The sequence below is a fragment of the Ambystoma mexicanum genome, chromosome 1p (assembly GCF_040938575.1).
Source record: "Ambystoma mexicanum isolate Mex_15411 chromosome 1p, UKY_AmexF1_1, whole genome shotgun sequence".
NCBI classification, from domain to species: Eukaryota; Metazoa; Chordata; class Amphibia; order Caudata; family Ambystomatidae; genus Ambystoma; species Ambystoma mexicanum.
The window spans coordinates 985,611,879-985,635,287 of NC_090921.1; the positions used below are offsets into that span (position 1 = coordinate 985,611,879).

At 44.1% G+C, this 23,409-nt stretch overlaps 1 long non-coding RNA gene across 2 annotated transcripts; it reads right to left on the reverse strand.

Annotated features, from left to right (window-relative positions):
- Nucleotides 1-19,795: 19,795 nt before the first annotated feature.
- LOC138567036 (uncharacterized) lies at nucleotides 19,796-21,896 on the reverse strand. Of its 2 annotated transcripts, XR_011302098.1 has the most exons (4): nucleotides 21,825-21,896; nucleotides 21,636-21,726; nucleotides 21,401-21,512; nucleotides 19,796-21,307 (listed from the first exon to the last, which is right to left on the reverse strand). It is a non-coding gene; the product is annotated as an uncharacterized lncRNA (long non-coding RNA). The 2 variants fall into 2 exon arrangements; XR_011302092.1 differs by having other exon boundaries at nucleotides 21,636-21,876.
- Between the last annotated feature and the right edge of the window lie 1,513 nt (nucleotides 21,897-23,409).

The following is a 23,409-nucleotide window of genomic DNA, read 5'->3' on the forward strand; positions in this document are numbered from 1 at the left end:
GAGCTTGCCAAAGGACAGGACAGGAACCTGAATGGCCATGCCTCTTCTTTCATCTCTTTGTTAGGACAGGCAACACCCTGTGCCAGAGACAGGCAGCTTTTCTAGGACCAGGCCTCAAAGGAGCACACACATTCAAAGGGCATAGCCTCACACCAGGGTGCTGCATTTCTAAAGGTCTTTGATCTTAGTGAGAAGAGAATGGGGCCGGAAGAGAGTACATACTTGCCAATCCTACGGATATAGGCGGAAGGCTACTGCTTTTTATGCAGTCCTACCACCTACCGATTTTGGTATCTGATCTTACTGCTATTTTTAGACTCTCAAGTTGGTTTATGGCTCCACAGGCTGCTGCCTCGGAGCCCAGCCCCAGGACCCAAAGCCAGCAGCAACAGAGCAAGAGTTATTCAGCCTGTGCTAGGAGGCCCATTAGTGCAAAGGCATTTATGATGCTCCGAGTCTGTAACTGACATGATGTGACTCTGCTGTATGCACATGTGCAGAGGACTTCAGGTCATCACTGGGGCAGTGTGAAACCACACATTCCATGCCTGCTAAAGAGCTGTCTCTCCGTGTAGTTCTGCAGTCACAGTGCAGCCCACAGAAATAATCATTGCCTACGCTATGCTGCCACAGGGTACTAAGAGTTTCTTGCAGGTTCTGTGAGGACCCCTTCTGCCAAGGTAATTTGGTATTTTACATGAGCAGTTAAGAGCTCATGTTGACTGTTTATAATCTTTCAATAGTGTGTATTGAAAGCTCCAGTGAACAGTGCAACGTCCAAAAGATACAATTGATGCACCATTCTTTGGCCAGATTAGCATTGCCTTTTCAGTTTAAGACTTCAAAATTGTTTTAAATATTTAGAAACATGTCCCACCTATGCAGCAGGCGCCAGAAATACACTGCCCATCACATCACCTAGTAATAAGTGCAATCAAGCAAATGAATGATGTTCCTTTTATCAAACTAAAAGGTATGCAGAGCTCCCTGCAGCCAATACATTCACCGCATTATCTGTTTTAGCAGCATCAAGATGTAACGCCCTAGAAGCCCTCTAGGATATCTCAAATGATTTAATCTTTGCAACAGCTGCAAGTAAACAACAGTTTTCCTGAAAGTTCCCTGAAGTGTGGGTCTAGGCTGGCAAAGGATGGGTGGAGTCACCCAAGAAGGTGATAAGGGAATAATGTATACCCTGACACACGCTTTACGTCATTTTCTTCCCACTCTCCACACTTCTACTACCTGATTTTCATTCCTAGTTGCTGTTTCAGTTATCTGTAATAGACAACAATGCTTCCATTTAAAAGTATATTTGCCAATTTGCAGGTGAAATACAGGGATAGGTGTTGTCATTTTCTCCTGGTGATTGGCTTATTTCTGGTTGGACATTTTCCTGCAAGGACTGCCAGGCTCAGAATAACCTTCTCTGATCAAAATGGCATGTGCTGTCATTGAGTCAAAGGTCATGTGATGCCATTCTCTGTGACGTCATCACTATCCTAATTACTAATTTTGAAACTTAAAAAATCCTACCTCTTTTTGACCAAAGAATCTTGGCAAGTATGAGAGTATAGACAGGGGGAAGATGTCTATCATTGTGTTTATTTACTTTACTTTGATACATTTATATAGCGCACCAAGTGGCCCAGACCCATACGGACACAACACAGATGAAACAAACACGAACACAAGAGAGAAGGCGGGCAGGCATATTTGGGGGGATCCAAGGAGAGGAATTATCTGAATAGCAGGGTTTTTAACTTCTTCCTGAACAATTCTGTGGATTTAATTTCTCTCAGATCAGGGGGGATTGTGTTCCAAGCTTTAGGTGCTGCTGCAAAGAAAGCACACTTTTTTTTATGCATGCATATAATCATATTAGATTTTTACAAGGACGTTTCCAACAAGAGAGAAGAAAAAAAGAGATTGTGAAGTATGGCAGCGTCTGATGATCAAGACTGGAAAGGAAAGAAAGAAAACAAAAAGAAACAATCTTCTTATTCAACTATGTTTTCTGGTGGAAATTGCAAGGGAGTTACACATGGTTTTAACTTGTCCATAATGATGCTCAAAGGTTTGGCCGTCACTATTGTCCATCTGGTTTGAGCTCCTGTAATAAGACGGTTCCACCATATTTCTTTGTCGTTTACAAAAGAGTTTAGAAGTAGAGGGTTGAAAAAGGCTTTCCTTTCCTGATTCATTGCAGGACATCTCATCACAAGATGTCTAATTGATTCTGTCTTTTGTGGATCTTTGCAGAGTCTGCAGGTCTTTTCAACACTTGGGGCCTCATTACACGGTAGGCGCTAAGGGATTACTGGCACCAGTAAGGTCACCAGTGCCGGTAATCCCTTAGCACCCTACTACGAGGTCCCTCCGCGGGTCCCGTCCTTAACGCCTGGTCTGACCAGGCGTTAAGGACGGGACCTGCTGAGGGACTTCAGAGCTAATAACGGTACCGCAAATTGCGGTACCGTTATTAGCTCCTTCCCCATTCCCATTGAGCGCTATGGGGGCTCAAATGGGAATAGGGAATGGTATTTGGAATGGGGACTTACCGGGTCCTCCAGGGTCGGAATGACCCGTTAAGTCCCCTACTAATAGCGGCATGGTAACCTCCTACCGTGTAATGAGGCCCTTGGTGTCCTTATTGCCAAAATTACTGAGTAGGGAGCAGGTTGAGATGTGCTTTCATTAACATTTTCATTAAAGGTTTGCTTGGATACTTTGCACAGTATGCAATAGGTTCCGTTAGTTTATTAAAAGTCATTGGTAGGTGACTTAGTAGTTTATTTGAGGCTGCTTCGCATTTGTATCAATCCAATCTTGACATTCCATTTTTGTCTTGATTCTGAGTGGGTTTTGCAGCAGCTCCTCTTCTGTACAAGCAATCTCACACAGTTTGTTATTTTGGGCCTTAGCCCAATCATTTAAGAAATGGTTGCTTCCTTTAACAATTTCTTCGCAATCATGCAGTAAATTGGGTTTATAGTGAAAAGACTGAAAAAGAAATATCGAAAAAAAGGTCGAACCAAAAAATCTCGAGAAAAAAAAAATCGAATTTTTTTTTCAATACGTTTTTTTTTTAAATGGGGGGGTTTTTTAATAGGGGGTTCCCCCCGCAACTCCCTTTTTTCATTTTTTTTTTAATTTTACCCCTTTTTATTACTTACCTGACCCCAAAAATATATATAAATAAATAAATAAAAAATTCGGGGGGTTTTTTTCAAGATTTTTTTTTCGAGATTTTTGTCATTCGATTTTTTTTTTTCGGCCTTTTGACTGACCACCGTAAATTGGTAGGCCCTCTGGGTGCTGGATTCTTCTAAACAGTTGCATAGTGCTTTGTTCTACAACTGCATTTAATGAGAGTAAACCTATTTCTCTTCTTATAGCAGCGGCAGATGTAGAGTTTGGGAGCCCTATTACGGATCTCCAGATGAAACCTTCCAGCTTTAACCACAATGAAGATGGAATTGACGGCATCGCATCCATCCCATAGGTCAATGACGGGATGACTTTTGCCTTATAAAATTGGATTGCTGGCAATAAAGAGAATTTACCATACTTTCTGTCGACTGCTCTTGTCTGGGCTAATAGATTCTTTGTCTTTGCCCAGAGTGTCTGCTGCATTTTCAAAGCTTTCTTGGTACTGTCAATTTGGACTCCCAAATACTTGAACGCTGGGACGATTTCGATTTTAGTCTTGTGCAGATACCACTGGAAGTTCTCTTTCTTTTTATTCCCCTGTTTTTGAAAGATCAAAATGTTGGTTTTTGTTTTGTTGATCTCCAGGTTATTATCTTTGATGTATTGTGAAAGGTTGTCAAGTTGGCGCTGGAGACCAATCTGGGTATGGTCCAATAGTATCAGGTCGTCTGCATATAGAAGTCTTGGCACCGTCTCCTTCCCTATTTTAGGTGCAAAAGACCTGATCTTTGCTTGAGTATCTTTTAAATCACCGATAAAAGATATAAAAAGAGCAGTTGCCAAGGGGCAACTTTGCTGCACTCCGCGTTGCGAAAGTATAGCTTCCGAGAGTAAGCCTTGATGGTTCACTAACATTGGTGTTGGAGTGTAGGGCAATTATCGGGTCCAGGATGGGATCAGGACAGTTCCACGCCTTTAATTTAGCCCAAAGTTTTTGTCTGTCGACTCTATGAAAAGCTTGTGATAGGTCGACAAACGCTAGGAAGACCCGCTGGGAGCCTGACAGAACTTTTGCCTTGATTATGTTTAATAGCATTATGTTTGCTCCTGTACTGGCGTTCTTCTGGAACCCCGTTTGGAGTGGATCAGTGCTTGGAGATGTGTGTGCCCATTTGTGAAAGTGACTCAGAAGCATTGTTGCAAAAACCTTTCCAATGATATCGAGGAGGGCTATGGGCCGATAATTAGGAGGGTCTTCTCTGTTGCCCTTTTTGAATATCGGAACGATTACTGCTCGGGACCAAGAATCTGGGATTATTTTTCTTTCTTTGCAATCATTAAAGATCATGCTGATTAAAGTTGCCCAGTCGTCTGGATGTTGTTTTAGATCGGTGTTTGTGAGACCGTCTGGTCCCGGCGCTCTCAACGGTTTCAGCTTTAGTATGACTTTCTTTATCTCTTCTTTGTCTGAGAGGTCCACCTACTTTCCATCTGTTATATGGGTGGTCAAATTATTGATCTGTTTAGGGGCTCAAAAAGTTGAGAAAAATGCGCGATCCAATTTGCTTCTGAGACTGCATTGATCATTTGGCTATTTGGATGTTTGTCTGATTTATTAATAAGTGACCAGAACTCGCAGGATTTTTTGTTAGTTAATGCTATAAGCATATCTTCTGTGTTGGACTGGTATAAAACAGATCTTGTATTTCTGAGCCATTGCTTATATTTTCTTGTCTCCACATGAAAGATTTCCCACGCTGTTGTTGTGTTCAGGGTAGCTGCTTCTCTCTTTAGTTTCCTCAAACCTCTTTGTTTAATTGCCAAGTTCACGTTGTAAGTGTGGTTATGGTTAGAGGTGACTTTGTGAGGTCCACTCGTGGGCTTTTTAAAGGCAAGGAGCATCGGTATGTAGCTTGCCCTGAAGGTTACTGTTTGGGCATTAATATTCGACGTTAAGATTTTATATTTTTCAGAGAGTTTACGAATGTCCGTATTGGCCATGTGCAGACGAGTTTGCTGTGTGTTGGTCTCAATTTAAGTCCTGTAAATTTGATGAGATCGGGCCCCAGTGCTGCAGATGAGATTCAGCAAATTGTGATCACTCTCCCTAGTTCTAATTATCTCGAAGGAGTTTATGCAGAGGAGCACAGTTTTGGAGGTAAAGATATAATCAAGCGTAGCCGATGATCTATCACGCTCCCACGTAGGTATCAAGGGTTGGTCATTATTTATGATAGCTGCATTAAAGAGGTTCCTGGATTTCATCAGGTTCATCCATGCCAAACCTCTGACTTCCTTCAGAGTGGGGGCGGGGGGAGTGATTTTGTCGCAGGCGAGTTGGACTTGAGATCCCCACAGATAAGGATGTTTGAGGTCTGATATTTAATCGCAATTTCGTCAATGGTGTTAGCCACTGTGTCACAGAAGTTCCCTGTTGACGTTTTTTGGGGATTTCAATAAACGTTGATAATGGCCAAGGAGTCGGCAGGAGATATCTTTTCAGCTGAGGTTGCATGAGTCCACGGGATAAGGACAGCTAAAAGTTCGTAGCATTCCGCTATTTTCTTTATGATGGTTATACCTGATCCTAAAAGGGTGGCTATCAGGAGGCCTGATGAAGGGCGGCCTAGCGGCACTTTGGATGCTGGCGAAATTTCTATGCTAAAACCGTCAAGGGCCGGTTTTTCCAACAGCCAGGTTTCCTGTAGGCATAGGCCAACGTATGCTCCCAAATCATGACTGTCAGGTTTAGTTAAGTGGACATGGCCTCTGGTATTCCATGAGGCTATGCTCAAGACAGTTTTTGAATGATCGTCGTGGTTTGGTCGGGTAGCTGTAAGACTGGAACAACACCCCCTGGTGGTTGCTATCTTTTAGAGCTAGAGGTCAGAACGTCTCGAATCCATGACCATCTACCCTTCTTTAACGGTTCCTCTGTATGAATTGTGGAGGGCTCTGATGTTTTTTTTCTGTCTTTTACGTATTGCAGGGTTCTTGTGCATTCTCGGTGTCGGGAGTGTGGAGAGTTTAAATAGGCCTGATGTCTCCTACAATCAGGGTAAATTCTGTAATTTCTGTGCAGCTGCTCTCTTTCACTTTCACTTGAAACCTTCTTAGATTGATTAACTGAATTTCTCAATTCTAAAATTGGTCTACTATGTCTGTAGTCAGGTTTTCTTGGTGATGTTGATCTTCTTCTCCTTCTGCTGGATCTGTATAGGTCCTCCGTTCGTGATTTGGATCTGTAATTTTTGTTTAGAGGTTCTCTACAATTATCTGTTTTTTCATTGCTCGTGGTCAAAGTTGGAATCTCATAAAGAGTATAGCCCAAGTGAGCTAGTTCGGCATAGACATCTTGTGGAATCTCGCGTACTGCCAAGTTTTTGATATGAAATTAGGTCTTTGCTTGTTTATTCCTGTGATATGGCTCAATCAGAGTAAAGTCATCTGATTTGAATGACTGTATCATATCCACTTGTTTTAATATCTTGAGGACTGTTTTTCTGTTTAGGATCATGTACTGATCATTTGGTGTTTTTTGCTCTATTTTAAAGAGGCGAGTTGATCTTGTTGTTGAATCCTTTGGTCTAGCTTGGTCCTCTTTTGGGTGAGCTGAGGGGATTCTCCATTGTTTTGCTTGTTTAGTATCGGTCAAAATATTCAATGAGTGTTCAGTCCTTTTTTGGAAATGCTGATCACGCTCCGATGGGTCCGACGTTGCCATAGTATCCTTATGATCTGCTTTCAGTGTTGAAGTTGCTGTTTTGGTTTCACCCGTAGGGGTACATTATGGCATGCTCGGATCTTGTATCTCGGCCTTATGGGTGCTTTCGATTTGTGATTCAGGATCTTCTGTTAAGTCCCAGTGTTGAGTTAGGTTAATCAGAGAACTTTGGACCATAAATTCCTCAGCTGTCTTGGGTGAAGTGGTAACATCTACCACTGTTTTGTTACTACTTTGTTTGACTTATGTGGGGCGTTGCTTCTCTCCCATTGTTTTTTTTGGAGCCAACAAAGGATCTAGGGCAGTCACTATTTTTGAGTGGGGGCCCTCTGATTGGCAGGTGCCTACAGGTTTCAGCAGCGGTTGCTTTTTGGTGATAGAATAGACCTTTTGTTGATTGTCACTTACTGTTGTTGGTTTAGCATGTACAGTTGGAAGTTGAGGATGTTTGTCATTTTATCTTCCAAACAAGGGTGCCAGTTCTAGAGGCTGGGGCTCTGGCATTGTTTGAGATTCTTTGTCTAGAGTCCTCACTTCAGAAGATCTGGTTGATTTAAGAAGCTTTAATTTTTCTTCTAGTAGAGTTAACTTTGTTTCCCAAGAGTCTCTGTGTCCCTTGTTTCTTTGGTCTAATGCTGTAATATAGCCTTCCACGAATATCAGCTTGGTGTGCATCATCGGAGTCACTGTGACACTGTCTTTCAAGGAGTCGTTAATAGCTTCATACAGCTTTCCAAATGGTGCTAAGGCAATTGTTATAGCCGACATGATGGTTGTAAGGTCTGTTTTTTGCCGGCGATTCTTTAATGGTTGTTGGAGCAATTTCATTTAATGTCCTATTTTTCAGGGGAGATCTGTCTCGTGGTGTAGCTGGGATTGATGATGGTGTAGCGAAAGGACTCTCTTCTATTCAACTAGGTCCGTCAGGACTTTTAAATTGTGATAAGGACCGTTCGCTTTCCGGTTGATTCTTTCAGGTGAGATCTTCGATATAGGACTGTCTGGCGGCAGGTAGGAATACTGCTTTTGGTCGCAAAGATGAATTTTCTCCTTCCTTATTCAAATTGCTTAGTAATAGGAGAGTCTCACTCCCCTTTAGTTTGTTTAATTTCAGGTTTGTGTTGAGTTCCTTCATGCACTATGTCTCTTCAAGGCACTCTAGTCGAGGTTTAAAATGCCCTTCTTTATTCGTCTTCTGAGAGGAGTTGATGACATCGGTTGCACATACATCACCTGCAGGGATTGCATCTTCCTCGGATGCAAGTGGAACACAAACTGCTTTTACAATGTTTTTTGCGAAGATGGATTTGTCAGTTGGTGGCGGTGGAATTACCTGTTTGATAGTTGTTGGTGTCACTTTTCTTGCTTTACTAGCTGGAGGTGAATCTTGAATAGACTCCAGGATTTCGGCATCTGAAAGTTCCTGATCTTGGTCCAGTTTCCTTTTACATTGCTTCTTAAAAACAATCCTTAAGAGCACTAGAAAGAACCGTGTAAGGAAGGTTTTTTTTCCCTACTTCCTTTCCGGTAAGTCAGGCGAGGCGGGTGGGATCGTATTAGACCCGTTGTTTTGGGCCATGAAACCTGGCTTGCTTGGACAGTTTGATGAAACAAGGATACTGTCATCTGTAGTGTCAAGTTGGAGTTTATCATTCGTGCTGACTGAAATTATTTTCATTGCAAAAGTAGCTGGGTGTTGGTTAGTACCAGAATGAGTTTCAGGCGCGAACAGTATGTTTTTACTCGTAGAAATGCTGGTGCTAGTTCTTACCTCCTTGACTCTTCTGTATGGAAATTTCAGGTATTTCAGTTCTGATACTTTGCAATGGCTTCTTAGTCTTCGAGCCTCGGGGCCAGATCTTTCGTGTCTCTGGGCCTCAGGGCTTTGGATGGGTGTGAGAGCACGTTTTCAGCAGGCTCCATCTGGGTCCTGCCGGAGACTGCTGTAGACTGCTCACACCTCTCCTCACAACTCCGCTCACCGCTCCGCGGTGTACACAGGTATATTTGGGTCCTCCCACAAAGGAAAGCAAGGAAACACTGCAGCCTGCTGTAGACTGCTCACACCTCTCCTCACAGCTCTGCTCACCACTCCGCAGTGTACACAGGATCTAAGAGCTTTTACAATCAGTTAACTCTTCAGAGCTTCTGCCAAATATGCAGGACTCGAAACCACCAAACATGTGGGTGATTATAAGAAGACGATATTCAATCCTGGCTTCAATAGGGAGCCAGTGTAATTCTCGCCTTGCATCAGAAATATGATCTCTCTTTTCTAAGCTGGCTATGACCCTCACTGCACTATGTTGTGCCCCTTGCAGTCTAGCACAGTCATTCTTGCATATCCCAATTAGAAGACTAACACAATAGTCGATTTGTGAGCCAATAATGGCCCTAGCCACAGTGTCCCAGTTTGCTTTGGAGATATACAGTCGTAACTGTGCTAGCAGCTTAATGTAGTAAGCGGAGGCAGAAACCGAACTATTCACTTGGGCACGCATATTCAGGCTTTGGTCTAGGTATATCCCCAGAGGTTTAACTTTCTTTTTTGTAGCAATCATACAGCCGGCAACCTGAAATTGCAGGTATTCTGCTCCAAGCTTTAAGATTTTATTTTCTGTGCCTACAACCATAAACTGAGTTTTTTTGTTATTCAGTGCCAATCCACTTTTCACCATCCAAGCCTATATCAGTTGATACACATTGTTGACAGTCTTACTATCCTCCACATGGATTCCAGACAAGGGGATGACACATTACCTGTCATCCGCATAGTTTGTGAACCAGATACCTTTGTCTTCTAGTAAATCAAAGAGAGGAACTGTAAAGATATTATACAGCGAAGGAGAGAGGCACGCACCCTGAGAAACTGCAACGTGCAACAGGGCCGGCCTAGCCTCTGCATTCTCACTGCAGACCCTACATTCTCTCTGCCTTTCTCTCTCCTTCCTGTTCACTCCACTTCCTCTGGAGAAAATCACTTAGGTGTGATGTCAGAAGTGTAAAGTTCATTCAATTCAATGTAGCCCGAGTTATTTTTTTCCTGGCCCGAGTGAGCATGAACCCACTGACATCACCCCACCATCCCAGATGAGCTGCTCTGGTGAGGCGCCAAGCAACCTGCAAATAAAAGGTGTTAAGCTAGGACATGGGCTAAACCCTGAGTTCTCTGATGACTAACGGACACAGACACCAGAGTGAACTTTTAGAGGGATCCCCATTGGGACCCCTCTTTATTGAACATACCTTTAATCTATAAACTTAGACCCTAGGATTCCCTTGACGTGAGCTCCATCTAAATGGGGAACTGGCTACGTCAGTTCACCCTTGATTGGCAGGGTCTCAGGGACCCTAAGGATGAGCTTAATGCAACCAATTCCCTTTCTAACCTCGGGTACCACCCACATGGAGAGTGAGGCCAGAGTATGGCCTTTGTGGGTAGTCTCATCTTGCAAGGCGGCCTTCGGCAGGCTGCCAATCTAACCCTCTATCTCACGCCAGGGTACCTCCCTGCTACGCCAATTAATAACAATGGCCATCTACATAATATCCTATCTATCACTACTTAACATTCCCCTACTTAACATTCTCCTAATACCCTAACTCTCTACTTCCCCCTACTTAACATTGCTATGGGGATGCAGCCGCATTCACTGCTATGTCTCAGGCCTCCTCTTGGCCCACCCTTCAGCAATGCATTGAGGAAACACATGAGGGCGGGCTGCATCTTCACCCAGGCCGCTCTGCTGGGCAGCCAGAGCTTTCCTCACCCAGTCCGCTCAACGGAGAGACCGGGGACTTCCCCACCATCTCCACTTCACCGGAAGGCCACTGAGGTCCACCCGGGTTTACCTTTTCACCCCTTCACCCTCTGGGGTGGAGGGGGCTTCCGCTGCGCTCTCTCCATTACCTTCCGGGCTGCTCCTCACATATGCAGCCCAGGAGGATTTTTTCAATAACAGGCTCCCCACACTGGCCACGAGACGGGCCTTTGGGGGCACGGCCGGGCAGCCCCTTCCGGGCTGCCCCCCACATGCGGTCCTGGCGAGGCTGTTCTTAACGGCACTGGGCAGCAACTGCCAAGCTGCCCGGTACATAAATGTCTCTGGGACCCATCCTGTCTGGCCCCCAGGTGGGCCGACAGGCACCACAGCCCAGGGGTGGCCGAGCTGCCCCTGGCATAGCAGCTCGGCCCCCATGGACAGTCTCTGTGGGGAGCTCCATGCACCACCCGGCGTTCATCAGAAGATTAAGGCCCCAGGGAGGCAATCAGGGCAGTGACCCCTCCCAGGTAAGTCTCTCTCTTTCTTCTCCCTCTCTTAACTGTCTCCTTTTTAAATCCTTCTGGATTCTTTTTTCTCCCCTGCCCAGCCCATTCTTGGGCTTGGGAGTTCTTTTCTATTGTTCTTTGCTTTAACATTCCGTCCAGCTCCATTCGGAGCTGGATGGGTTCTGCACACACACACACACACACACACACACACACACTACACTTTTAATAAAACCTTGTATTATTACACTGCTGTCTGTGTCTTTCTTTCCTGTGTGTTCCCTAACAGTGTCAAGGTCCAATCTTGAATCTTCCTGCAGGAGTGATGATGGCCCACCAGACCCCCTAGGTGTGCCAACTCAACAATCTCTAATAAGATATAATTACTAAACTGGAAAACCCAAGGGGAAAGGGGAATGGAGAACAAAACAAAAGCAGATCTTCACTGGTTTTCTATGTAGATCTCTCGACTACTGGTTTTCCATCTGGAACTGATGTACTGGATAGATGATTCCTCAGTGTCGTGTCTGTGAAAATCTAAACACATATGGTATACTATTAATATGACTCTAATTAAACTACAGATGCTTTTATATGTTTTAAATTAAAGAAATGTATATACCTGCAGCCTATGCTTGATAGCTGATAGGCTTATAATTATAGCTACGTATCTTTCTTTCTGAATCTTTAAGTAACCTCTCTAAATTCTTCTTTTACTCAAACTTATCGTCACAAGAATCTTAGTTTATTGTGAAGCATTAAATTGTCCAAAAATCCTTCACAAATGTCTTAGAAATTGAAAGTGTGCTTGTCTGAATATTTATGCCGCCAATTCACAATAAATAGTTGATTTATATTTTTCTTGGTAAAGTTCACTTAACTGAAGAACAAATGTTGAATGAGGAACATGCTGTTATTGACTTCCGTAAATAGAGTGCTCATACCTTAACTCCAATGAAAAAACAGAAATCTTTGCATGAAGATGTGCTCTCAAATGAATCGAAGCGAAACGAAAACACGACGCCAACGGCATCACGTACTCTGAAGATAACCGCGCACTTTGAAGAGTAACCGCGCACTCTGAAGAGGATCCGCGTTACTGACACGGAGCCGTGCTTCCAAATACTGAAGACTGGAAGTCTCAGAAATATAAAATCTCAGTCACTCGGTAAGACTTCCACGAAACGACGCGCAAGATTATGTGAATACGTCACAACCAGGAAGTAATAGGAACACAATAAAGGACGCCCGATACACGCCTACAGGTCCTTTACTCAAAAATAATCTATGACGAAATTCACGTGCACGCGAGTATTCAAATAAAGATTTCGTTAAATTAGTATTGTTAAACGCAACAATTAGTTCAAAACACAGTTAACACAATTTATACCTTTTTTCTGAAATACTATTCCAGCAATACTTCTAATAATGATAAAATGTAAATGCAGCCGCAGTTACAGAGAAACAAACGTTTACTTTACCAGCCGGTAAACAACACGAGCAAAAGAGCACATGACAGTTCATTGCTTTGTAGGATAACAGTTTCAAACTTCTTTTCAAAATAACTTCTTGACTCAATTTGTAGATATTATATTGATAACAAATAATAAGTGTTTTCCACTTATTGACTTAGCTTGCTTCATCTGTATAGGTAATTATTCTTTCAACGCTGGATGAGTTCTTCTTGAAATAACTTTATCTTCTCAGTTGTATCTTCTTCTCATAACGTTTCTAAAGATCACTAAAGTTAAATTTTCTACAGAGCTAAAATAACTGCAACCTCCCTCTAAGGAAACTGGAATGAAAGGCAGTTTAGAATCTCGGTGAAAGTTCCAAACTACCTCACAGCACTTCTCCTCCAATCACTGTTGTGGAACGGACCTTCCATCTTGGCTTGGGAAAATAGGCACTTCCTGAATAGTTTAACATTAAAGAAACATATGTAAATAATAAGATGTTAAATTCAGAACCAACGCCCAAACATCACTCAACCATTACTCCTACATATGTATGTGATGATGTAATCTCCTAAATGAGAGTTTTCTAGTATAATGTCTCTTTGAAAATGTGGAAATGTGCCATGGGATCCTGACAACAGGACCAGTATGTAGCCCAACTAGCTGTGTCCCCTGGGGGCCACGGGCTACGTCAAGAGCAAGGATATGACCAATAAGTTGGACTTCATCCATTGAAGAAGATTTCCTTTGGACCCTGCTGGGAGAGTACTCCTTAACAGAGTCCTCCTATTGTGAGGTGAAAGCAGGTGCTCCAAATCAGAGACAATCCCTGTTCCCTAACCATCCCAGGTACCACTCAGGGTGAACCTGATGCTGGAACAAGACCTGCCACTTTTCTAGCCACAGGGGTACCCAAGACCCCATAGTGTTGAATGACACCTGCAGTTGTGCATCTTGTCCCTGAGTCCCTGGAGTGGGACTCATAGCACCTGAGAAGTGCTCTACTGCTGGAGCAAGCCCTGCCGCTCTGCAGCACCCTGAGAGCCAAGACAGCTGGGATCCTAGTGTTTTTAGCCATTGAGCTGCTTGGAACAATGTTTCCAGAACCGTTTGACACATTTGAACCACCAGGACCCTCTGTTCCTGCCTTTTGCACTTTCCCGATCTTCGTCCAAGTGCCAAGAAGTCTTGTTTGGCACTGTCGGACCACCAAGAACAGCAAAAGGTACTATTGACTGCTAACTGCCCCATTGGCAGGGGCGTTGCTAGGGGGGGGCTAAGGGGGCTATAGCCCCTGATCTTTTGGTTGTAGCCCCGGATAGAATCTCAGGAGCTACAGCCAAAAGGCTTGCTAGCCACCAGTCCCAACAGTTCCGACATCAGTTTAGCCCCGGGTCTTTTCCAGACCTAGCAACTCCCCTGCCCATTGGTTCATTCTTGGGCCCTAGAGATTGGCTAGGTCATTTTAATCCCTTTTTGCAACCTCAAGCAATATCATTGTTGTACATTGTGGTCTTTTAATTTCCTTTTCTCCCCCTCTCCCATTACCCAGAGTGCTGCATCAATCATATCTTTGCATTTTCTGTATCTCGTCTACAGCGGTGGGAATTTTCTAGTTAGTTATTTTTGTACATGGTGTGTTTTATTAAAGTATATATTTCTATAGACGCTTGATAGTACATTCCTATATTTTGAACTGTTATACTTAGCTGTTTGGGTTACTACTAATCCAGATTCATACCCCTCTTGAGAGTAGAGCCTTCCCTTGGCCCACATTACCACAAAAGGCATATTTCTTAACTGTGCCTGTTTTACCTTTATGATTGTCTCGGCTTGTGGTTTGGAGAAGTGTGAAGGCTGAGTGGGCACTTTAGCCTCTACTCCTGCATGGCAGAAGTCAATTCGTAACACCCTCCATAAAGCCACATTCTAGATGATGGAAGAATGCAACCCGAGAGAGGCGCAGACACAGTGCAATGTAAACCTATTCACTCACCAACGAAGCAATGAGCACAGTCCTTAACCAGCTGCACCAGGTTCTGCTGGAGCCCAGGGAAATACTATGAATGAGGGTCACAGTGAACGTGCAGCTATCCAACGGTCACAATTAAGGTCCGAGATAGTCTTGCCATGGTAGAACAAGGTCCAATACTCCAAAACTTTGATACCCAACTTAAGGAACAAGGGGATGTCTATTTCAAATTCCAAAGAAAGTGAAGGTCAATTTCACTAATTTACCGGAGGATGGAATACCCCCGGCCCCTTTGGGGCACCAGAAGGCATATCTTTCATTCAGCAAGCAGAGTAACACAGATTACCAAAAGATAGCAGCAGTAGCATGAAGGATCCCGTCACACGAGCAGAAGCCCTGCAGATCTTTAAATCTCTCCCAAAATAAAAGTTCTTGGTCCGTTCGGCTTGGATCAAGTGGCATTGCTGATGCATGTGTTGGCTTTGTTTATTATGGTCTTGGAAAAGCTGGTAGCCATAGATTTGCAGAATTGAGGTAACATTTGCCTCATCCTGAAGAAAGATAAGGACCCAGAGAAGGAAGAGAGTCTTCACCCTATTGCCCTATGGACTATGGATGTAAAAGAGTTAGGGCCAGCAAGATGCCCAGGGTGATAGGACTACTTGCTAAAAAAGGGGCCAACAAATGGTTTACTCCGGGTAGGCTGTAAGAATTGACATGGATGATCTGGGAATTGCTAGGAAGGCCCCTCTTGGCATCTTTACATATAAAGCAGAGAAAGGAATCAATATAGTCAGGTGGGAATTCCTGTGACAGGTTAAGGCGCACATTGGGTTTGGTGGGCTCTTTACCAGGGCACTAGCATCAATCGAGTGATCCTAAAGTCAATTAACCAATTCAAGGATGCCACATTTCCCCCCATGTTCTTTGACATATATTATGGAACCAATGGCAAGCTTAAGTGAAGTCAAGGGCATCACATCTTTCATCTGTGGCTCAGTGTTCCAGAAAAGATCCAACCAATCCAGACGTTTCACTCTACAGTTGTATTGTATTGTACTTGTCATTTGTAGAACACCATTTACTAGTATTATAGTTTCAATGTGAATGTTGCTCGGAGTATTGCGTGGATGAATTAAAAGCAGCAGTGACTTTTTGGAGCATTAACTCGGCCCTAAATGTTGTGAATTCAGCTTACAGAGACATCAAACAATTATTTAAAGTTCTTATAAAAAGAATGAAAAAAATGAATTTCTGGGAGAGAATTCTGCTCTCATTTACATACTGAGTCAATGTTCTAAAAAAGGAATGTGCTTCCCTGTTTTAAATTTCTGTTCAATGCACAGCCATTATTGGTACCATTCAACTCCTTTAGGAAATGTTGGGGTCACTTGGACAACCTACACTGGACTTCCTGGACCGTTTGCTGGACCTTTAAAATAATGAGGCAATCATTTCTTGAAGGTCGATGAGTACTTGCTCCCTGATCGCAGACTACATCTGTAGGGTGTACAATGAAAACCGGTCGCAAAATGTGCACTCGCCAATGACATGTGATTATTGACTGTTGGTAAGTAAGAAATGGTGTTCTTTGGTTCTGTGGAGGATTGACAGAGTGAGTGTCTTTTTTCCCTGGCTAGTAGTTCGCAACTTGAAATTGGTAACCCTGATTAAAATATGTGAGTAGCATAATAAACAAGATCCACAGAGGACAATGGACGTTTATAATGGGGCAGGATATGATGTCCAGAGAACCTGTGGAGCACAAGTTCACCTGGAACGTGAGAAGAGCAGAATCCATAGATGCATCACTGGGGTAGGTGGGGGGTTGTGGCGGTCGAAGGTGACCTGACCCCCTGAAATTATGAACAGTGCCCTTGGGTCCCAAGCAACTTTTACACCCCTGTGACGAAATGACTACTGCTTTGCAAGAGTACAGAGATGAGAAATGGCTAAACTGCCTATTCAACTACATACTACTACTAAACCAGCAGTGATCCCAGTCATAAAGGTAAAGCAGGCACAGCCTGGCGGGTATATCTCCTTTGCCTTTTGGTCTAATGTGGGCCCAGGATATGCTATACTGTTAGGGGGGGAGTGAGGTGATAACAGTAGCAACCCAAAAAGCAATAGTACAAGGACTCCAAAATAAAAGAATCTCCAATAAAAGTACTATAAAAACATTTCCTTTAATTAAACAATCAAACATGCAAATATAAAACTACAAAACCTATGCAAAAACCCACCCCTGTTAGAGAACACAGAATATATCTTTGCAGAAAAAGGCAGCTGAGCGGACTTAAAGGTCTATATGGTCCCTTAGAATGGGTCTGGGTGAGAGAGCCACTTTAAAGTAGTACCTTATTCCTGACTTTGGGGGCTCAACATCGTTGAGCCAGGATTCTAGGAGCCTCCTTCAGTGGCGGTTCACCGTTGGGTTGGTGATCTGGTCGACTGGGTCCAACCTGTGGTGTGGTCCAAGAAGCAAAGGCACGTGAAGAAGTCTGCGAGAGGCAGGTGTTATCTGGGTCAGTGTAGCACAAAAGTGATTCAATGAGGGAATCAGGGTCCAGACCTGTTCCTTGACTTCTGGGTTTGTGGGAGGCACACTCCAGGGTCTCCAAAGACAAGGCAGGCTGTTTGGTTGCATTACCACTCTCAGAATGGCTGGCACCTACAGGGTATCATTCATCTCACATAGGCGTGGGTCCGATGCTGCCAGCACTGAGGCCATGGCCCAAAAGCTGTAACCCCCACTGTTCCCTGGGGATGGTTAAGGGGCAGAACTCTCCTCTTCCTTGGATGCCTTCTGTCTTCACCTCTATGGCAGAGGACTTTGGAATGGGCTGCACTCCCAACAGACATCCAAAAGGATATCCCTTTTCTTCTCTTGAGCACCCAATGATGAATCAAGGAAGGAGTGGGAGACCCTTCCTTATAAAGTTACAAAATCACAGGGGATTGGGCAGAATCAAGACTGCTTTAAGAGGTCCAATCCCTGTCACTGTAGCAAGTGAGCCATGCCTTCTTTCATCATACCCATCATACTGAATGCCTTGTGCGGCAGGAAACTGAGGGAAGAGGAAGGAAAGAGAGCCCCACAGAAAAGCAAGACGGTGGAGCACCCTTTCCCGGGTCCACCTCATTCTCTCTGGCTACCCTATCTTCACCCCCTTCCATTGCCTGCAACATCAAAGTGTGTTTGGTGTGCAGCAACCTGGTGTGAGGCTGGCCTTTGTTATGTGAGCGGTCCTTTGAAGCAGGGTTCCCAGGTGATCCCCTGGTGGGAGCTCATCTGGCCTGATTGTGGGGTTTTACCCTTCCTCCCTGGGAATTAAAGGAAACCAGCATCCTCACTGGGAGCAATGCAGAGAGCAAGCATGCCATGAATACACATTGACCTCACATAGCTGGTCTGGTCTCACAGAACTGGCACTCATATGATATCAGATTGGTATGGCTTTAATAATGGTGTACTCTTATATGTCACCATAACAAAACCAGATATGGCTTATTCTTAGAGGTTATTCTTCCCGCTGAAGGATAAGGCAGCAATGATTGCATTTTGAATCAGAGGCACAGAAGTTAAAATGTCACATCTGGCTGCATTGGTGTTGGGTCACAGCAGCTGTCAGGAATGCACAGTTGACCTTTGAACTTGCCCTGTGTCGCTGAAGAGCAGGTTGTGCAGTTGTCAGGAGACTGGCGCAGAAAGGGCACATGTATGCACTATGCTTGGAGCTTTATGAAAGGGCGTCTGATTAGCAGACCCCCTCCTTCAGAAATAGAATTACCTACATCATTTTATTATTTAATCAAAATACAAAAAAAGGGCTTTTACACCCTCACCAGATGGCAATCTGTCACATCCCCTCCTTCACTGTTTAAATATCGTTTTACCACTGGTGGGACGTTGCAGCAATTCCCTTTGGGCACACATTTCTTTGTTTAGAGCAGTGCACTGATAATGGTCAATGTGCAGCCCTCCCACGGCCCTGCTTCCCTTGGTGTTGGTTGAAGAGGGTCCTTTTGGGTTAGAGGCCACCCCAGGTGCAGAGCCTGGGGTCCCTGCTATGGTCTCAGTTATGTCTTCATTCTGAAATGTACCGCCTTGTATCAAAGGCTGCCCAGCGGGTGGCAATTAATGGCAAATGGGTCCTAGGGCAAGCTTATCTTCAGTCGCAGTCACAGCAAGGGCACTATATCGGATGGAACTGTTTGCCAAATATAAGTTGATAGCATAAGTGAAGGGTGACAGTGCCCATATGTCACCATAAAAGTACACAAACCCCGGGATGAACTTTGCACAATCGCACGATAGCTGCCTCAAAAACCCTTTCTTATGTATTGTCTAGTTACGAGCATTAATTGGTTAGAGGTACCAAGCAAATATGTCTACTGAGTCCTGGAGTCCATTCATATTTAGATTTTTCATTCAGGTGAATATTGATTTAGTATGAAAGCAAAGGCTTAATATTGTGAACAAAGCCAACACGTGTTTCGACCACTGGGGTCTTTATCAAGGCAAACTGTTTTGATCCAGATCTACATAAGGTGTGGAGTGCATCCCATTGGATAAAGGGTCATTATTAATCAGTTCCTGGTAAGCACGTGTCTGTTTCAGTGTGACAGGTGTAGCCCTTAATTCAGTACATATGTTGCTTGAATAGCTTCAGAGACTGTTACATGGTGCATAACCTGATGTTGAATTCTTAATTTATTTTAAATGTTTCGTTGGAATGAGGACGTCGCGAATTTGCCGCACATGGCTGGGATGAGTGCACCCTGAGTGAAACAGCGGACACAACATTGGGATCAACATTATTCCTGAGTATCGCACTTGACTTACTCTTTGAATCGCCCTGAGACATTTCAGGCGGTTAATGCGCCACTGTGGAAAGTTAACTCTTGGCTTGGGTTATCATCAGCAGCCCACGTGTAAGAACCGTTCAGAATCTTCTTGGAAACTGCCAATGCTAGTGTTGTCAAGGCGGTGAGGGGCCCTCTACGTGTTTAACCAAATCCCCACTACGACCTGGAGAGCATTGCTTGATTTGTGTAAGAAAAGGTCAACTAAATATTTGTAACGTTTTGCTTGATTCAATGCATATTTTATTCACATACATTCCCTAACAAGCAGCATAGCTGTTTAAAATAATGGATCAGTCAGGAGGTGACTTTTCCTTGATAATACGACGCACAGCAAAATATATGTCTCAAGTTGTCCCATTTGCCTTGTGAATAAGTGTATCCACCCCTGCCTACCTTCCCTGCATTCTGCCAATTGCTGTCTCACTTTTTACAACAGAGACATGCAATTACAGGTACCACAGTGCCAAGAAAGGCACAGCACAAGATGGCCCATGGCTCCTCCCAGGGGGCATACCTGCACCTTTTCAGCTGTAAACTGATTCTCACAGGAACCATCATTCTAACTGTTCTCTAGACCCTCCCCTGCAAATCCCAGAGGCATCTCGAGATGGCCAGTGTCACATGTGAGAAACCCATTCAACCCAGATTAAATGTTTCCTTTGCATTCTGGTACCTATAATCCACATTCATAATGGCATAGGCATAAGGCACAGATACAGTGATGCAAACAACAGGGACCACCGCCCAACCCACTCTGTGGAAGGGTTATGCCCCACCTCAGTTGCTCCTCCCTGCCTCCCGCCAAATGAAGCCATTGACTGGCAGATCGAGGGCGGCTGTTAGGCAGTTTTTCAGAACCATCACTGACGTAGAGATCTGGGAAGCCAACCGAGTGGACCGACAAGGGTTTTCCCCACACAGCTCTAACCAAACTTTCACTTGGTAACAAGGCTGGGCAGTAAGGCTTGGTGTAAAGAACAGTTAACAGCGCATAAGATTGGCAAGCGCTAGAATGCTCACAAAGATGTATATGAAATATGCAGTTTATTAAGGAGCATGCTGGCATGCACATCAAGACACTACAAGCCAAGTCAAACAAAATCTACACACATACATTCTTAGTGTGGGAACCCACAATGGTTTACACATTATTTTGAGCAAATAGAGTACAAGCACACCTATGTGTTTAGCTATAGTTTAAATGACCACAGAGGTTCTACAATTTGAAGCTCCTAGGGCTCACCAGAAGTAATGTCAAGTCAAGGATGCGGGGGAGAGGGCAATGACTCTGGTATCAAAAGTCACAAAAGGTTAACATAGAAAGATGGAGAACCCATAAGATATGAGTCCTCCCGTCCCCTGCACACCTGTTAGTACTGGCAATTATGTCCAGTCAATGTTTTTGTTGCTTATGTATTTAGTACATGCTATGCTTACTAATTACTATGGTTATCTTATGCATGAGAAAGCATGAGAAAAACAGTAACTCATTAAAGTTTTTTTGTATCCAATGTATTAGTTTCATACATGGATTATTACATTAGGAAATTCTATGAAAACAAGTTAGTGCATAGTTCAATCATACAATGTAGCAAAATAATAGTTGTGGACTTACACAAGTTCATTACAATACATGAGATAACATTTTATGAAAAAAGCTCAACGCGTTTCGAGAGATCAAGTCTCTTCTTCAGGAGCAATCTAATTGAAAGTTCAATCTTGCAACCAGTGCTGTTAATTCTTCTGTGGAGTGATTTATAGGAGTTATTCCCTCATAACATCCATGGTCAAATTTAACTTCTCAGTCACTTCTGTTCCCCGTGCAGAGTGATGGTTACCCAGATGTCATCAAATATCTCCTAGAATATTAATGTAGATATAGTTATTGCTATGCCTAATGCATTAGGGTGATTGTAATGCATAGATCTCGAGATAAGTGTATGGCTGTTTACCTGTAGTAGATTCAGAAGGTGTTCATTGTGGATGTCCGGTACTAGATGGAGTGATCCTTCAATTAGTATTGTGGTCTGTAAGCTCCTCACCCTATCTGGGGTGGTACGTGACCTGCAGGGGGAAAATAAGTTTGTTGAGGCTATGTATTTATTAAAAGAGCAATCACTTTGCACATATGCCTTGCTGTGTGTGTTAATTGGGGACTGCCTGTACCTAATATTCTACATTGCTCACCTTATGTACTGCTGCATGTGCGGCTGAGTTTGATTGTAGACGGGGTGCTCATCGAGTCGGAATCCAGTAACTCCGCGTGTCCAGTCGTGATCTGGTGAAGACAAGAGTGTCTTAATGTTAGGCTGCATCATAGATTGTGGGTAGTTGTGGTCAATATTGCGTGAAAATAAGTAATCAAGCTCCACTTACGCTTGTGTTCTGCATGCGCGGCTGAAATCGGTTTCCGCGTTGCAGCCGCGGTCGTGTTTGACGAAGTGAGGGTTGCTAAGCAACCACCGTCAGATAAACGGCGTGTCCGATCCAAAGAGGTGCTCGCGTATGCGGCACTGCTTTATGGGAATTGAAGTATGCAGATTAATTGGTGTGTTCATTCTTATAAGGTTGTAATACCAGATGTCCGCATATCATGTGTGGGTGTCTGTATGGGGCATGTGTGACTACGTAATGTGCCGTATGGCTGCAAATGTAAATAAAATCAGCGTATGGTTAGTGACCATCATTCCACATTGGGACGGATTACTAGAGTGTGTTGATAGTACTCAAGACCTCGAAATGATACGTCTTACTCGTCCTCCATACTGGCAACAGTGGGTTTCAGTTTCATGAATGTTTCAAGTAATCACCAAGAGGATGATACATTGTTTAACAGATAGGCAGATTATCATTCTTAAACCCACAATGGTTTACACATCACATTATATTAATACGGTTTCTATAGACAACACTGTAACCATTTCTTATGGTATGGAACTAGTATGGAAAACAAACGCAAACTTCAAGCCATTACGGTTATTGTGCACCACCAATTCCTAAATAAACTTAAGAAGTCCCGGCCATGTCCTGCAGCAGTGTTGAGCAGTGCTACCTGCCTGCAGCAGTGTTCAGCAGTGCTACAGGCCTGCAGCAGTGTTCAGCAGTGCTACAGGCCTGCAGCAGTGTTCAGCAGTGCTACAGGCCTGCAGCAGTGTTCAGCAGTGCTACAGGCCTGCAGCAGTGTTCAGCAGTGCTACAGGCCAGTTGGGAGGGGCAGTTGGACACGGTTAGCGGGCACTGGGCAGCAGGTCGGTTCACTCGGGTTCCAGGCTGACATTCTCCATAATGAAGAGCAGCAGCAACAAGGTCCTCATCATGGTAAGAAAATACTTGCAAGGTTTCCAGCCCCAAGACTTGCCGGTGTGCATGCAGAGAGGCCACTCAAGTCCCCAGAGGACGCAGTCTACTAATTCTAGATTCAGCAACTCATGGGAGCATCGAGAGATGAGGACAGCACAGGAGGACTCCAGGCGGGTTGTACCCATCAGTCGAAGGGAGGGAGGCACCTCTACTAGGTCTATCCTATCAATGGGAAGGCAGAGCCTCACTATGTGGTGGCTTGCCTGGCTGATCCAAGCTGCGGCAGCAATCCACCCGCATACCTCTGTTCATACTTTAGAAATGGATACTTGGTTCCAAGGTTCACCGCCTCAAGTGGCTCCAGATCCTCTCATTCTACACAGAAATCCTGGGCTCGGGACCAGAGACAATGAATAGAGGATCTAGAAACATTCAAACTGAGAGTGGCTGCCCGGTCCTCAACAGCCGGCCACCCCAGAAAATGACCAGCAGCACTGGCCTCACTCTGGGTGAAATAGGCTTTGGGGCCAGGCAGCCCCTCTACCCAGCTCTAGTTAGTTCTGAAATATACCCTGAAACTTCGCTGGGCTTCTGCAAGAAACCTGAGAAAGTCTAAGACATGGTAATTTCCTACCTGATAAGGGAGAAAGCAGCCAACAAA